The sequence below is a fragment of the Parasteatoda tepidariorum genome, chromosome 8, assembly GCF_043381705.1.
Source record: "Parasteatoda tepidariorum isolate YZ-2023 chromosome 8, CAS_Ptep_4.0, whole genome shotgun sequence".
Lineage (NCBI taxonomy): Eukaryota > Metazoa > Arthropoda > Arachnida > Araneae > Theridiidae > Parasteatoda > Parasteatoda tepidariorum.
Window position 1 is genome coordinate 8,283,853 of NC_092211.1, and position 17,775 is coordinate 8,301,627.

Genomic DNA, 17,775 nt, shown 5'->3' on the forward strand with positions numbered 1-17,775 from the left:
CCTAAGTAAAAGTAGCCCTATACAACAATGCTTATACAAGTAATCACTTCAAGGCAAAATCGGAGAAACGTAATATAAATTTTTTAAATAAGCAGTGACGAAGATTATAAAGCCTCCAAAAGATAATTTTAAATGTCCTAAATTTTTCTATACTGTCGGGTTCCTAATATGACCTACTTACTGGCTTTGAATAATGCTCTAGAAATATGAGTCATAAATATGATAATAAAAAGTATAATATTTTAATTTACAGAGAAATTAAAGCCAAATATTTTTAATTTGTTCCTTTCCTATCAATTCATTTGTATGTTTAGTTTCTGGACTTAAGTTAAAAGCGAATTCTTAACTTAGAGATTCAGTTTGTGTCCAAAAGGAAAAGATACTACTGCAGGACGATTTTCTTCGGTACTAGGTAATAGATATTTCCCGAAGAACGCGCATAGTACTACAAAGTAACCAAACTATTTCTCCTCGCCTATTTTTCGATGAAATCGAAGCAGACCTGGCAAATGTGCATCCATGTTTTTCGATATACAGTATTAGCATTCCAGATAGAGGTAAACCATTTACTTTTTTTATACAAGTAAAATCAACTACGCGTATTAAAACTACTCTCGGCAAAAATCCATCCCACAGTGTTGAACATTATGTGAAATTCAAATGCTCTAAAATTTAAAAAAATCGTACTTCTAGTTTAAATTTCAAGTGATTTTTTAAAGTTAATTCAAAATGTTCCTTAGACATTTAATGTTGCATTAAATAGAAAGACTAGCGAGTAAAATAGCATGAATCATAATTTTGAAGTTTTGTAACGAACTTAAGCTGAACTGAATTAACTTTTCTTTATGCTTTAATTTGCTCTCAAATTGATATTATTCGGTATTTTATACAATGTGTTATGAGCGTAATCAATTTTATGTGCTCATAAAATTAAGATACTAAAATGCGAAAATTTCATGAACAGACTGCATTAAAATAATCAAAATTTTTAAGTACACATTCAGCACAATAAAGTATAAAATATTTACCCATATCTGTACTAGAACAAAACTGTTAGTAATCCATAATGTAACAAAATCTGTTAACTGCTATTAGGCTATAAGTAACAATTCGAACAAACCATGACAAAAAGATCAATCAAAATCATTTTATAAAAATAGGAGAAAGAGTTAATATTGAAGCCGTGGAAAAATTTTATACTAGTTTCTTATCGAAAATTGCAGTTGACAAATTTTGCATCCAGTTCTTTATTGTAAGACCAAAAAGATGCTGCATATTGTTGTATATTGTTGTATTTTGAAATTACAGCATTCAGTGTAATTGTACATTTGGCTTAAACCCGAAAATTAATGTATAATTTATGAATTTAGAATTGAATAAAATTGATTATTAAAGCGTGATGTTGTTTTNTTAATAGTAACTAAATTTATTTCTTCCCACATACAGTCTTGTTCAGAACTTAATTTTAATGATTTTTAACAAATTAAAGAATTCACTTCTTACTGATTTTACTTAAGAATTTAGTTATTTCAATTTATTTTCCACTGTTTTCTAGTTTTAAGCTAGCTTATAACAAGCGAGTTCTCAACGGAGCAAAATTACATTATTAAATTCTTTGCTAGTTTTAATTTATCAACACAGTACAAGAGATTTAAAATTTTGAATGCAGTAAATGTATCTAAACAAGTTGAACCAAATATTAAATTAAGAAATCTGTTTATGACGTAAAGGAGCAATTTTTAATATTGTATTTCAGGAATTTTAAATATGAGATCTGAAACTTCGCTTTCATTGAAAATATTATTTATAATTTAATCGAATGTAAACGTTGACCAACTTAAACCTTAGTGTACAATAGATTTTTTAAGCTAATTTTAGTTATTTTCTAACCTAAAATCAATAGTTCGATTTTAATTCGATTAAAAAGATAATTATATCATAAAGTAGTTTGAGTTCGTGGTGAAAGAATTTAGATTACATTAATTTAAACATTTCTCCCATTTTTAAAATATGCTTTAAATTTTATAAAGATATAAATTCGTTAAGATTGGAATCTTGTCTAACATTGTAAATTAGTGACAAGTTTCAAAATGAACTCTCCTTACGAACTTCAGTTATCACAAATAAAGTATTTTTTGTCTGCAGATGTATGGATTAATTAAATGATACTTGAATACACAGCACAATGGCAGTATAAACAGATATTTTTTGTTTAAAATTTCCTCTTTGTATCTCATATTTTAAATTTGAAGGAAATCTTAAATTATTTAACACAATGAAGTTGTAATTCCTAACCTTTTGTCCCATTTAATTTTTATGCTTATAAGTCTCTTTTCAGTCAAAATCAATTTGTGTTAAATTACTATTTTTAATATACATTTTTTGTAATGTTATGTTTCTTTAAAAATAGCACACTTCCTTAACGAGGACAACTTCAGCAGAAATGAGTTCTCTAATTTGTTACGAAATACTGAAATCCGTTCAATTTCTACAGTGCATTTTTATCCCAATTTTATATATACTCTACAATCTTAAGCCTATATCCAAAATACTTAAGGGAAGTCACCAATTTAAGCTTAAGAAACACATTTTTACCCTATGTAGCAAAAGGTGACAATTCGGTAATAACACATCTGCTCGCGGAATTCTGAAAATGCTGAAACAATCAGAGTTAGTTCAATATAATAAAAAATTAAATGAAGGTTTTCAGATTTTTAATTTCCCGTTGATAAGAAAGCTCAGTTTTAGAAATAAAATTTTTAGTGGCTCTATATGACTTTAAATATTTACACAATTTTAACTGTATCCTATTTTTTACTAAACCAATCGGGTTCCTGATAGGATACTGGCAAATATACGCGTTTGAATAACGCTCTAGAAATGTGACGGGGAAAGAATAATCTGTGAGTAATAAAAAGTATAGTATTTTAATTAAAGAAATTAAAACCAAATGTTTTTCATTTGACCCCTACTGATTGATTTATTTGTATGTATTGCTATGTTTCTAGAATGAAGTAAAAGCAAATTCTTAAAATAGTGGTACTGTTAGTTTTCGAAAGGAATATACTACACCAGGACGATTGTCATAGAGAATGAGTAATTTGGTTGTATACATCCTGAAATAAGCGCGGCACACGTCAAAGACGGACACTTTTTTTTCACTACACCCATGCATTTATGAAATCGAAGTAGTCCTGACGCATGCGCAGATGTGCGGAATGCTTACCGATAAAAAATATACAGAACTACCAAGATAATCAATAATATGGACCAAATATTTCAAGTAACCAAATATTTCAGGAATAACCAAATATTTCAGGAATAACCAAATATTTCAGGAAGTTTTTAAGAAATACTTGATTAGTTTTTAATACTATAAGAGTCGGTGCAAATTTTCAAGTCTTTTAGAAGAAAAAAAACTTTTATTAATGAACATGTTATATTCATATCCACAGATCACTTTGCGACTGCTTTCACACGCTAATTATTAAAGTATTTTATCTGTTTAAGCATTATTATACAAAAAATTTGCTAAATTACTTTTTCAAAGAATCTGTGAAAATCTCCTGCGTATGAATTATATTGGAAAAAAATATAACGTATATAGACATTGTAGTATTTATTTTTTTTAAAAAAAGTGATAAAAGTACTGTTTGTGTTAATTGAAGTGTATGAAAGCTCTAGAATCTGTTCCTTTCCTTCTACACAGAGTAAAAATACACTTTATAATTTAGTGATATACAGTTCTCTTAAGTGGTAAACTGGATTGCATATTTTTCTCTTTTTTGAAGCAAACAATCTAATTCATTTAATATTCCTCGCTCCTAAAAAAGTTAATATTCCTGAATGCAGCTAAATTAGTATGCATTAATTTGAATATTATTTTAATTTAAAACAGAATAAATGACATTATTCGAACTGGGCGTCATGTTACTCTTTACAATGAAATTTTTAAAGCTGTTCATCCAAATTCCATTTCATTAAATTTTTATCTTTGAAATTTATTAAATGGTGCATTTTAATAATTTTCGCTCTTAATGTTTCATTTAAGGTGTATTTTACTTATTGCTTGGTTTCTAAGGATGCATGCACGCAAATATAAATAAAACATAAATATAACTTTCATTAGATTCAGCCCATAATTAAACATTGCATATGACACTGAACACCGCGTAACTTTTTTCTTAATTTCGGGACAAAAAATTTTCAGAGTTCTGAGAAGAAATTAATTCCTTTTCGGTTGAGTATACTTTCAAAACAAAATATTATGAAATATATTTACAAAATTGTTTTAAAAGTGTCATTGTTAATATTTTTTGATGCAAAATTCAATAATTCTAATTTAATAAAATCAATTTAAGAAAAAGTCAAATAAGCGCTTCATTTTTAATTTTATGAAGGAAAAATTCAGTCTCATTTTTAAGATGAGTATGTGGGAAAAAATGTTTTTAAGTGAAATATTTATTATTTTCCCTCCTAAATACGCACAACTTAGTTTTTACAGATTTTCTTTTCTCTTTTTTTTTAATATCACTTTTAAAAGTAGTGTANTTTCTCTTTGATTTATCACTTTTAAAAGTAGCGTAATTGTATTTTTCATGTCTATTATTATAAATTAAAAACAATTTTAGAGGATTTAATTTTAAAAAGCGAATTAAATATTATTTTATCGGGAATCGTAATTTGAGAAACTAGTTAATAATTCTTAAAATTAGGAAAAATGGTTTAAGACTCAGTATTTCTTCCAATATGGTATTCATGAAATCTAAATTATTTTTATTTACGTTGGAATATTTCATTTCTTTCGCATTGCTTGTGAAACATCAATAAAATATCTCAGTATTTAATTTTATTAAAGATAAGAAACTACCAAAACGGTGAGTAATAAATTGATTAAGTATTTTGGAAAATCAATTATTACAGTAAGTAGATGGCTTTGATACAGGTATTTTAAACTGGTATCAGCAACACTGATGATACACTGCTAAATACTTTGATGCTAATAACATTGACTTTTACTAAATACTAGCACTAATACTAATAATCTTAACACCGAAAAGTATTTAAGAGTGTTGTCAGTAACATGAGGGGTCTACAACTATCTCAAATATCTGGCATCTGGTCGCTACTGCGTCTAAAAACCTATAGCAGGCCCTAAAAGTGAAACAAAAGCAAAAGTCTTTAAGGCTATTTTATGTTCTAGAGCCTGCTGGGCTCTTAAAGATTTATACTGATTCCTAGAAATTTGTATTATTGTAGACCCCAGAATATGAAACGAGACAAATTTATAACCTTGCAAATAATATGCTATGAAATGTTTTAATTAGTTTTTCGCATAAAGTATAAAAGGATGTATACAGTCTATGCAAGTAGTGCAAATGTGTAACATTACGTACTTTTTTAGATGCAAATCAAGCAATGCAAAAGAAATACTTATTCTAATGTAGTTTAAAATAACGCAATACTTTTAATATGAAATTTGATAAAATCTAGTGTAATATGGCTTCAGGTATGAAAATAGTGTTGGGAGCTTCCAGATTATGAAAATTTTTTATTGGAGTAATTTTTTATAAATGGAATAAAACCTGGGATGAAATAGCCCGGGAATTTCATCTTTCGTTCAATTCCAGAAAATAAGCTTTTCTCCATAAATTCTTACTTTGAAATATTTATTGCAAATACAATTTGTGCAGCAATAAACACTAAATTCGAAATTTTGCAATGTAAATATATTTCTACGTCAAATTTATGAATTTTTAATTTTCGGTTGTATAAAAAGTCCGTATGTAACAAAATTTTTTTCTTGTAGATATAAATTTAGTGTTTCAAATGACCATTATTTTTTTCGAAAGAATGATTTTTGAATATTTTATTTTCATAATTAAAGTTTTCCTAATCACAAATATTTTAATTATGTCTTATAAATGTTAGCATGTAATAGTTTAGGGTAACTAATTTTTAACTATTTTTCCCATATAGTCTAATTTAGTTTCTAAAAGATAATTTTAATGATTGTTCAACAAATTCCCAATAATTCACGCCTTTCAGATTTTACTTTAGAATTTGGTTATTTAAATTTATTTTTCGTGGTTTTAGTTAGTTCTAATGTAGTTCGTAACAGGTTTGTGCTTTATTTTGCATTGTTGGAACAATTACATATTTAAAATCTGCACGTCATGTAAGAGATTTGAAAATTAAAACTTTTAATTTAATATAGCAAACGAGCATCTGAGTTAGTTAAACCAAATTTTAAATCTGGGGATCTGTTTATTAGGTAAAATAAGGAACAACTTTTAATATTGAATTTGGGGAATTTTCAATACGACTGGGAATTTTCAATACTGTAACTTTGCATTTATTGAAAATATTTAATTTATAACTTAAAACCAAACTTAAATCTTGACCAACTTAAGCCTTAGCGTGCAAAGGAATTTTTTAAAGCTAATTTTAGTAATTTTCTAGTCTAAAATATTTAAGACCATCAAAATAGTTCTATTCAGTTAAAAGATAATTACAATATTATAAAGTAGTAACAGTTTTAAAAGAATTCAGATTACAATAATTTCAACATTTCTCCTTTTATTTAAAATAAGCTCTAAAATTTATTCAGATATAAATTCGTTAGCATAAGTTTCTTAATTATTGTAAATTTATGAGTTTTAAAATAAACACTCATTACACACTTCAGTTATCACAAATCAAGTATTTTTTGTCTATAGATATATTAATTAAATAGTACCTAAATATACTGCACAATGAAGCAGAAATTGCTGCTTTTCGTTTTAAATTTTTACATTTTATCATTTATTTTAACTTCAAGGAAATAAAATAATTGAGTTATTATCATTTTTACGAGTTAATGAGGAATTTAATTTCGAAATTCATAACCTTTGTCCCGTTTAATTTTTATTCCTTTTCAGTCTAAATAAATTTCTATTAAAGTCATATTTTTGATCTTATATTTTTATAATGTAGTGTTTTTTTTTTTTTATTCATATGCTTACTTAACGGGGCCAATCTCTACAGAAGTAAGGTCTCTTAATTTCTAATAAATACAGAAATCCGTTAAATTTAAACAGAACCTATTTATCCAAATTTCTTTATAGCTAGTCTACAATGTTAAGCCTATATCCTCAATACTTGAAGAAAATCTCTAACCTAAAGTCAAAAAAATAAACTTTGTCCCTATGTAGCAAAAGGTGACAATTCGGTTACAACCCATGCGAATGCTCGTGGAATTCTAAAAATACTGAAACAATCTGGGTGGGGTCACTACTAATAAATAAATGAAGGTTTTAAAATTTCTAATTTCACAAGCATGCTCAGTTTTTTATTAATTCCTAAGTAAAAGTAGCCCTATACAACAATACTTATACAAGTAATCACTTCAAGGCAAAATCGGAGAAACGTAATGTAAATTTTCTAAATAAGCAGTGACGAAGATTATAACGCCTCCAAAAGATAATTTTAAATGTCCTAATGAAATATAAGTTTATTTAAATCTGGTATTTTTTTTTTTTTTGTTTAAAGTTACATTGTGCTGAATGCAGTTAAAAAATTTTTTTTTTTAATTGAAACTTTGATTTTGCATCTAATATTTATTTTGAGGACATTTTTTTTTGAATGCTTAATTCAGTGCTATTATTCATATAGTTTAATGTTTCATTTAAAGTAAATTTGTTGCCATTGATTTTATATTTTACCCATAACTGTACTAGAACAAAACTGTTAGTAATCCATAATGTAACAAAATCTGTTAACTGCTATTAGACTAAAAGTAACAATTCGAACAAACCATGACAAAAAGTTCAATCAAAATCATTTAATAAAAATAGGAGAGAGTTAATATTGAAGCCGTGGAAAAATTTCATACTAGTTTCTTATCGAAAATTGCAGTTGACAAATTTTGCATCCAGTTCTTTATTGTAAGACCAAATAGATGCTGCATATTGTTGTATATTGTTGTATTTTGAAATTTCAGCATTAAGTGTAATTGTATATTTGGCTTAAACCTGAAAATTAATGTATAATTTATGAATTTAGAATTGAATAAAATTGATTATTAAAGCGTGATGTTGTTTTTAGTGTGTCTCACTGAGAAATTTATCCTTCTTTAAATATATTGTTCTGGCTCTTCTTTTGCGTACATAGTGATTGCTAGATGTTACCGTGTTACTTTAATGTTTTCAGAGTGAACGTGAAATTTTAGCACTTAACTTTACTTGAGGGAATTTAAGTGCATTTCTCTTAAGCTACATCGATATTTTGACATAAGAGGAGAAATAAATGTTTTTAATTTGAAGACCTAGTCTAATAACTAATCAGAGGAAAGTCTTATAGGGTTAAGATAGTGGCATGACTTTTTCAATCCCCAAAACATAGCATATAAATGAATTTAGAGAATTAATTTTAAAAAGAAAAGGAAATTCACTGAACAATTATTCCGTTAATTAACTTTAAAAAATTTTGATTCAAAACTGAAATACAATGATATTTAAAGCGTAAGTGAGATAAAATTTTTGATTTAGGAAATAATCAAAGAAAATTTATTCATTTGAAAGAAAGTGTGCTAATTCATAGTTAAGCAAAGTTACATGAATTACTAACTAAAGAAAAATAAAATTTGATATCAGATTATAAACTATATTATTGGGAATCATTTGGGTAACATTCTGGAACTTTAAAATTTCAGAACGTAAAGAATTAGAGTAAATTAGGGTACTTGTTAGTCAAAAACTCTTTCATTTACAGGTTTATTAGTCCGGTGGTATTCGCTGAACTTAAAGAGATCAATCACGAGACTAAGACTCGTCGGAAAATATATTTTGCCTGATAAAGATAGTTCCTTGACAACAATATAAAGTATCAGTATGCGTCGGAAGTTGTACTTGAAAACATAAAACTCCTGTACTTTTTGAACTACAGTCGCACTTCTATTCCATTTTCCGATTTTTCTCCTATTCTTCCATTTCGCAATTTTTTTTTCGAGGAACTTTGGAAATTTTTACATAAAATAACTTCTAAATAGTGAAGTGAATTTTTTATTTAACGAACTTTTCTTTGAGATCCAGTTTCCCTATTTCCCAAAATATTTCTGAGCATTTCAAACTTGTTAACGCATTTTATGGGGGATATTAATAATTCAAATCCACTTAACTTTTAGAGAACGCACTATAATCCTTTTCCCTTTTTGTTTGCATTTCGAAAGAAAAACTCAGACAAAATTAGCGGATTCATGAGTAGCAATTAAATTTAAGAACACGTGTGGTATTGTATGTTTAAAATTAATTTTAAATTAAATGCAGCTATAATTTTACACATAAATTTAGCTTTTTTTTAGTCGAAAATGCATGTATCTTGATAGTGTAACACTGTATAGTGTTTTGCTCTCTTCTTGCTTTCCATGCAGATTTCTTTTATGTTTAAGATTTATAAAACAAATACGTAGATACTAGTTTACAAGTTAGAGGTGTATCAATTAATATTTTAATTATGTCTAGTGTTGATGAAATTAAAACCTGTTTTGTGTTTAAGTATTTTAAAAGTTGATTTTCCATTTAATGAATTTTCCATACAACGAACTTGTTATCGGATTTAGCGACTTCGTTAAATAGAGGTGAGACAGTGTTTTGTCCATTGACGTGTGTAGTCTCATTCAATCCATCATAAGAAATTGTACAGAAAAATTGCGTCACTTGTTTAGGCGGGGACCGATCAAGGCAAATTCAGGCCCTCCAGATTTTTTGGGCTCTTTACAGAATGTTTACAGAATGTTTGAAATTAAATTGCTGAAGAGTAGTCCTAGCAATTAAAAAAGAATCTATTAAACTGCATGATTCAAGAGAAACATTCTAAAAAATTTTAAAAGCAGGCAATTGAAGATTTTTTTTTCGAAGAGAAAGTTAATGCATCAATATATTAATGCAAAATATGTTAGGTCAAAATAAAAATAGTTTGGTGACCACAAGCAATTGATTTTAGTGATTTTTGCTAAAAGTCACTGATTCACGGAATTATTTTTATTGTAAACTGCATTTATTTTTTATTTAGTATTTAAACCAACACAAAGCTAGCCCACCTTTCATTAGATATATGTAAGATATTAAGGCTGTTAATTACAATTTTTATTAAAATACTTTTCAACACATAAAAAATATCCAAAAGAGCCAAAATATAGATAATGCTCANTATAATTTTTATTAAAAAATACTTTTCAACACATGAAAAATATCCAAAAGAGCCAAAATACAGATAATGCTCATAGATAATTAAAAACTCATTTAAATAATAGTTTATTCAGATGTAACACATTTTAAAAGATTAAAATTCATATTTAATCCTATTCTATAGCAATATCTGATTCAACTTATAAGATAAAATTTTAAATAAAATTACTTAAAAACATTTGGTGTCCACTAACAAGAACTTTTGCTGCGTCATTAAGCTGTAATTATTCATTAGTTAAACGAACACAAAGCTAGCCCATCTTACTTTCGAATCTGATTAGTGCAATTTTTACGTGAGTTTCGTCATATCACGATATAAAGAAAATTTAAAATAAAGAAAATCTATTTTTTTTTTATTTTTAGAAAAAATGTTTCTTAAAAGAAATAGTAATGTTGATTACATTTTAAAAATTTTCGTGGTCCCTTAGAAATTTTGGGACCTAGGCCCATGCCCACTAGGCGATAATAAGGCAATGTGTCAGATTCGTAAATACTTATAGTACAATCTTGTACTTAAAACGCTTATAACTTCTAAACTATTAGTATGATAGTTTCGACATTGATTTCATTATTTTCAGGGAGAAAAATACAATGTGTCACTTGCCGTAGTTTTGTATTTCAGGTCTCGGCTATTCACTGACTTATATAGGAGGTCTATTAGGAAAAAAACATTGGTCATTTGGTGATGGGATACTGTTAATACAGAACTTTCTTTTTCGTGTCAGCGTGATTGAAATAATTATAACGCAATATCAAATTAGTTAAAACCAAGTAAGAACTTAAAAATCGAATTAAAATGTGTAAAAAAATATTCCTAGTAGAAAGATATTTTTCTCATGTTTGCTTTGTGGTGCCCCCTTTACTTCTGGTGCCCTACGCACGTGCTTAGTATGCTTAATGGTTAATCCGGCCTTGCTAATTACTTTGAAGCATAGTTTTCCTTTTAAAAGAAATTTATACTTCATAAAAATATACTATATTCCATAAAATTTAGAAAAAATCAAACACCCGATGTAATTTCGGTTCATTATTTTTTACTTTAAGTACGTTTATAGCTATTTGACATCTCCTGCATTATAAAAATGCATGCTAAATTAAACTAACACTAAGCTTTAAAACATAGTACAGAATTTTAAATCTTGGTCTCTCTTCCATATCTATACATTTAGAATACTTTAAATCATCTGCAGCTTAAAAGCAAATTCTCCAAATTAAAAAGAAAAGAAAAATGATAAATAAAAAAAAAAGAACTGAATATATCGATTTCATGCATTGGTATGCCATTTTGAAAAATTCATAGCTTAATATAGTTATTACATATATATCAAACTTATTAATAAACAAACTGGATTACATGATTATTAATTACAAATTTTGAAATATTTCTCATTTTGCGTTTCAATATTTTTATGCTACTGCTTTTAGTTTTATTTATTGAGTATAGTTAAGTGCGGCGAGCTCTCTGCTTATAGCTCTGCGTTTAGTTTTATTTACATTTTGAAAATTAACAAACTTCTCATCCTACAAGCTTTAACTTCCAGAATAAATTTAATATGCTTACGTCAATTTCGGTTTTTCATTTAAAGATAGTTATTTCCACGTAAATTAAGTAATTAGATTTTTTTTTTTNTTTTTTTTTTTTTTTTTTTTTTTTTTTTTTTTTTTTTTTGCAAAATTAAATATTAAAGGTTCGCCAAACTAGCATCACTTTTTTGCACTTCACTTTTTTAAGTTTTTTAAGAAATTCTCATAAGCTCTGTCTGTATAATCCAAATCTAATGGAGATTTCATTTATTTTCTTGGCGTTTCTTAAGTCACTTTACATGTGAGACCCGAATTTGATCTATGCAAATTCTCCGATCTACTATTGAAAAAATCGTCCTGTTTTTCAGTATTCTTAAATCCTATCTACTATAATCTGTTGCACTTACAGGCAATTTAAAGCATAATGTGAACACTAGAGACTAAACTATGTTTCTTTTCACATTAAGCGAAGGTTGTTGTTGTTGTTGTTAATTTACGTCGCACTAGAGTTGCACAATGGGCTATTGGCGACGGTCTGGGAAACATCCCGGAGGATGATCCGAAGACATGCCATCACAATTTTGATCCTCTGCGGAGGGGATGGCATCCCCGCTTCGGTAGCCTGACGACCTGCGCGTGAAGTCGAGCACTTTACGGTAGCTCAGTTTAACGAGGACCAATACCGCACACCCTCGGTCCCTACGCAGACTGATCCAAGTGGTCACCCACCCGCACACTGACCGTAGTCAGTGATGCTTGACTTCGGTGATCTGCTGGGAACCACGTCTTAATGATCAGTCCACTTCGGGACACATTAAGTGAAGGAAAGGTGCCACAATGCTTAACACCTCATTCAACTTGAAACACATATTCTAGATTTTATACCAAGGAGCCAATAATTATATGTAAATTAGTGCAGGGCTTAAAATCCATAATAGCAACATTTACTCTCCATATTATGTACCTTGAATATACCCCAGATAGCAAAATAAGGTTTATTTTAACTCGGCCAAAACCTTTTAAAGTAAACCAAACCTAAAAAGGTTTGTAATGTGATTTACGAGTATACCTTCTAACCTTAAAACGAGATCTGTGACGATCTGCTCTATTCTACGCTCATTACCCTCGTCCAAAACCTTGGAAAACAATCTTTTATGTAAAAACCTTAAATAGAGGTTGACTTAGGGTTTTCAAGCGTGAAGAAAAATCCTTTCATAAGATAGTCTCAAGGTGAAAATAATCTTAAATCTAGGTAATTATAAGGTTTCTTTCCGCAGAGTCTTGTACGCTCAGCTAAAATCCACCTTGTCTTGAAATTTTAATGGACAATGCAATTTGATCCTATATCGCTAGTGTGACGTCAGCTAAAACGTCATGATGGACCTAAAAGTGACAATGCTTTTTTAAAAAGAGATTTAAAAATAATTTTTAATCCTTTGAGGATGAAAGGTTTGAAAGGGCAATATTTTTGCTTTATTGGAAAGAGGTTTTCAGTACAAATATTTTGGTGATAATAAAAAGAAAATTCCGACACAAGGTTAGCGTAAGGTTACATGTTTTCTGGGTACTAGTAGAAGAATTATTTTTAAGTAAAAAGAACATAATGCTATTAGTCGTCACACTTTATGTAACATCATGGGTTTTGATTCTCAAGTTTAAAGTACAATTCGTTTCGTGGATGTGTAAAATATCACCAAACTATTATTGACATCAGTCATGCTTAATCAATAGTGGTATTAAGTACTAGTAGTGTTTTGGTAGCTAACATATAGGTACATAATATAATTACTGAGGCAATAGGTTTTCATCGTCCCCCGAAACGGAATAGTGCCCACTTAATATATGTTTATATGGATATCATATGTCACCTTTTTCATATCATACGTCACCAAAGCTACTATAAGCCATTTAAGAATTTGAAATTATTCCACTATACTCGAATTTCCACTGATCAACACTTCGCTTAAAATATGCAAGCTTAAAAGAGTTGAAATTTTCTTTAAAATAAATTACTTGAAATATTTTTTGGAAAGAATTTGCTTGTAATGTGTTAAATTTCATGAAAATCTACTTTCTAGTTTATAATTTATTTCTATTATTAAATCTAATCTCGCCAGCCATTAATCTTTACTCTCCTTTAATTACAACACCGTAAACAGGATAGTGATAATTATCTGTGTGATAATTAGTGATAATTATCTTATAGTGACAGTGTCTATATTATCGTAATATTTTATTAAAATATTGAAAATCATCAATTTCAAACTGTTTAAAAACGCTAGTGTAATATTTTAATTTTACGCATAGGTATATAGAAAGCAATATAAGTAGTGTGCATTATGGTAAAAGATTTTTTATAAAGAAGAAAATTATAAATTTTGTTTTTGAAGGGTTATTAATATTGATAAAACAGTCAGTCAAACAAAAAAATTGCGTAGATTAATCAATCATAGGTATCTAAAAATATTGCAGGAATTGAAACTATAATCAACTTCGACGGCAAAACGAAAGCCGAAATAAGTTTTAAGTAACAAGTTATTAATTATTGAAAAGTGCCTAATTGTGATACTAAAAGTTTCCTGAAATGAAGAAAGTCTTTTTCGTCAAATATTTAAATATTTTAATCTAAAATTAAAACTTAAATATATTTTTTTAAAAATATATAATTAATTAAAAAGGACATTAAATTTAATCAACCCTTAGCTTAATTGTCAAATACAAGGCTATTTTAAACAGTGGCAAAAGACTTCATAAAATATTTTATCTAAACCAATCAAAATATTTTACTCTCAATGACGTCATACGTTCTAAAACATACTATCGATTACTCATAAATTATAATTGAATTCATATTCATCTTGCGAAATAACGAAAACTCCTAAAGAGCTAAAGAAACAGTAAGTTTTTCAACTTTTATTTTAAATAAAATGTAGTTATTTAAATTATATTTCTCTAATTGACTTGAGGTATAGTTTTCCTTTCCTTTAAAAATATAACATTTATGGCCATAACAAGTCACTAACAAACTATGATCCGGTAATTTAGAAAAAATCGAACTCCCAATGTATTTTAAGTTAATAATTTCTCACTTTTAGTTTCAGCTTATAATTGCTTCTTCCTAATGAAAACGTATGCTATATTATTAGGCTTTAAAACTCAGAGCTAAATTTTAAATCTCGACTTCTCTTCCGTAAATATAGATTTAAATCATGTACTGATTAGAAGTAAAATTCTTCAAATCTCAAAAAGAAACGAAAAATGATAAACAAAGATATAAGAACTTAATATATCAATTTCATGGATTGCTATGCCAAGTTCATAGCTTAATGAAGTTATTACGCTTATTTCAACCTTCTTAATAAACCTACGGGATTATACATGATTATTAATTACGAAATGCTTCTCATTTTGCGTTTCAATATTTTTATGCAACCTTTTAGTTAGATCCGGTATTCATATTTTGAAAATAAGCAAACATCTCTAACTGCAAGCTTCCAAAATAAATTTAATATGCTTTTGTCAATTGGGTATAATATAGCCTACGTCACAGGTTGTGTTGTTCCTACTAAATTTAACCCATGAACGGCATTTTCTGCGAGCCTAACTTCAAGCCACAAATAAACAAACGAAGTGTTCGATCGTTTAAATAGCTGCTCGCCAGATTTTATTGCATTATAAAGAAAAGTTATTGAAACTAAATACAACTAAATAAACAACAACAACTATAACAAATAACAACAACTACTAATAACAATAACTAAATAAACAACAACTGAATTCAATTCGTTTAGTATTGCGTCATATGTTGTTCCTACTAAATCGAAGTAGTTGTGTTTTTTTCATATTATACCCAATTAAAGTTTTTCATTTAAAGACGTTATTTCCACGTGAATTAAACATTTCTCTTTGCAAAATTAAATATTAAAGGTTTGCTTAACTGGTATCATTTCACATTTTAAAGTTTTTTAAGAAACTCCGTCTGCATATTCCAATGGAATAACAAACTTAGATTTTATTTTGTTGATGTTTTATAGTTCACTTTATACTTGTGAACCGAATTTGATCTATCTCTCTAAAAAGTAAATTCACGGCTCATATCTTGTATAATTATACGTTTGTCTTGTATAATTGTAATAGCTATATCGCTCATGGGCTGCACAATAGTGGCACAACTCAAAAAACACGCGGACTAAGAACAGACGTGAATAGGAAAATACACATTCTTTTCAGCAGCACAACTCATAATTCAACTTGAAGGTAATCTTCGTTTAAGCAAACTAAAGAATTTCTGATGCATTTTCCTTAGCAATGAAAACTTTAAACCCACTTATCCCAAAACATGATTTGAGTTGTGCCGCTATTCCAGCCCGTAAGCGATATGTTTGTCTACAGTTTTCTGTAATTAGATGCAATAACAGTGCAATAACAATGAGTGTTATTTATAGCTGAGTTACTTAAAGCTAGCTTCCACAAAAAAAAACAATTCTTAAACATTAAATTTTTTAATTAAATTGCCATAAATACATATAATGTAGCAAATCATCATGATGTTCTCAGTCGAACTTTATCGACACAAATTTCATGTTTGTAATAATACAATACTTATGTTATTTATTCTTTTCCTGGTTAGTATTATCTTTACTGAAAAAACTTTTATTGATGCCAAAGATGGAAACTTTCTAAGTACTGTCATAAGTACAAACGATATTTTGATTTAGTTATGGGTAAAAGGTACTATGATTGTAGGTACCTATTATAATATATAATAAATATGCAGATAATGTAATTACAGGTTTTTACGGTCTTCCAAAACTCATAAGAGTCAAAAATAAAGCTATAAAAAGAGTGAATAGTACACAAAGTACAGAAATGGGCATATTATAGTTTTTGTTCTCTAAACAGGAATCTTCCTCTATTTCTAAACATAAAATGACAATTGATAAGTAGAGACTTCAGACTACCTAGTTTACTCAAATTTTAACTGTGCCTGACAAAATCACAAGTTACAATTATTTCCTAAATTGTGCATACAAAACTTTTCACCATTTTATAGCCATTTATTTATTTTGAAAACTTTCCTTAAATCCAATTACCATTTAGGTGCTTTTTATTTAGCCGGAGGCAAGGCTATTCAACTCTTTTTTGATTTAATTATTTTTATTTTAATGTGTTTAAAAGCATAAATAAAATGAAATTTAAAAATGGCGAAGGTCTATATTTTTAGGGAGACTTTTTTTGGCGACTTGCGCCGGGCTAACCGAAAAGTATGGTCATTTATTTTTAACATCTGTTATTAAAACAAAACTATACACTACTAGCTTTTACTAAAATTAAACGCTTGCTAATATAAATACAATAATCTGTCAAGTTCAATTAGATGATTTGTTGGTTTCTAATAATATTGAATACTTAGAAGATAAAATCAACTCCGACGCCAAAGTGAATATAGAAATTATTAAACAAACTTTTGATAAATAAGGTTGAAAAGTTTTAAAAAGCAGCAGAATAATATTATCTACAATTTCTATAAGTGAAGAACCTTTTTCATTAAACATCCACTTAACTTTTCATTAAACTTTTTCATTCCAAATAGAATTATTCATTTTACCAAAATGGGTATTAAATTTAATCAACATTTCGCTTAAATATCGCCAACATTTTCTGAATACTTAAAAAAATACCTGTCACACCAACCAATCAAAATGTTTTACTCTTAATTACGTCATGCGTTATAAACAACATCTGATCAATTCAGGGCCAGATTTAAGCTTGGTGGGGCCCTAAGCAGAGTTGGCCAAAAATGTAATCGATTACATTTTTTGATTACAGTAATCAATTACTTGTAATCATGATTACAATTTTCAAATATTTTGATTACAGCTGTAATCATGATTACAATATTGATTACAGTAATCAATTACTTGTAATCGTGATTACAAAGTTTGATTACAGCTGTAATCATGATTACATAGTCGATTACAGTAATCAATTACTTGTAATCATGATTACAATTTTCAAAAAATTT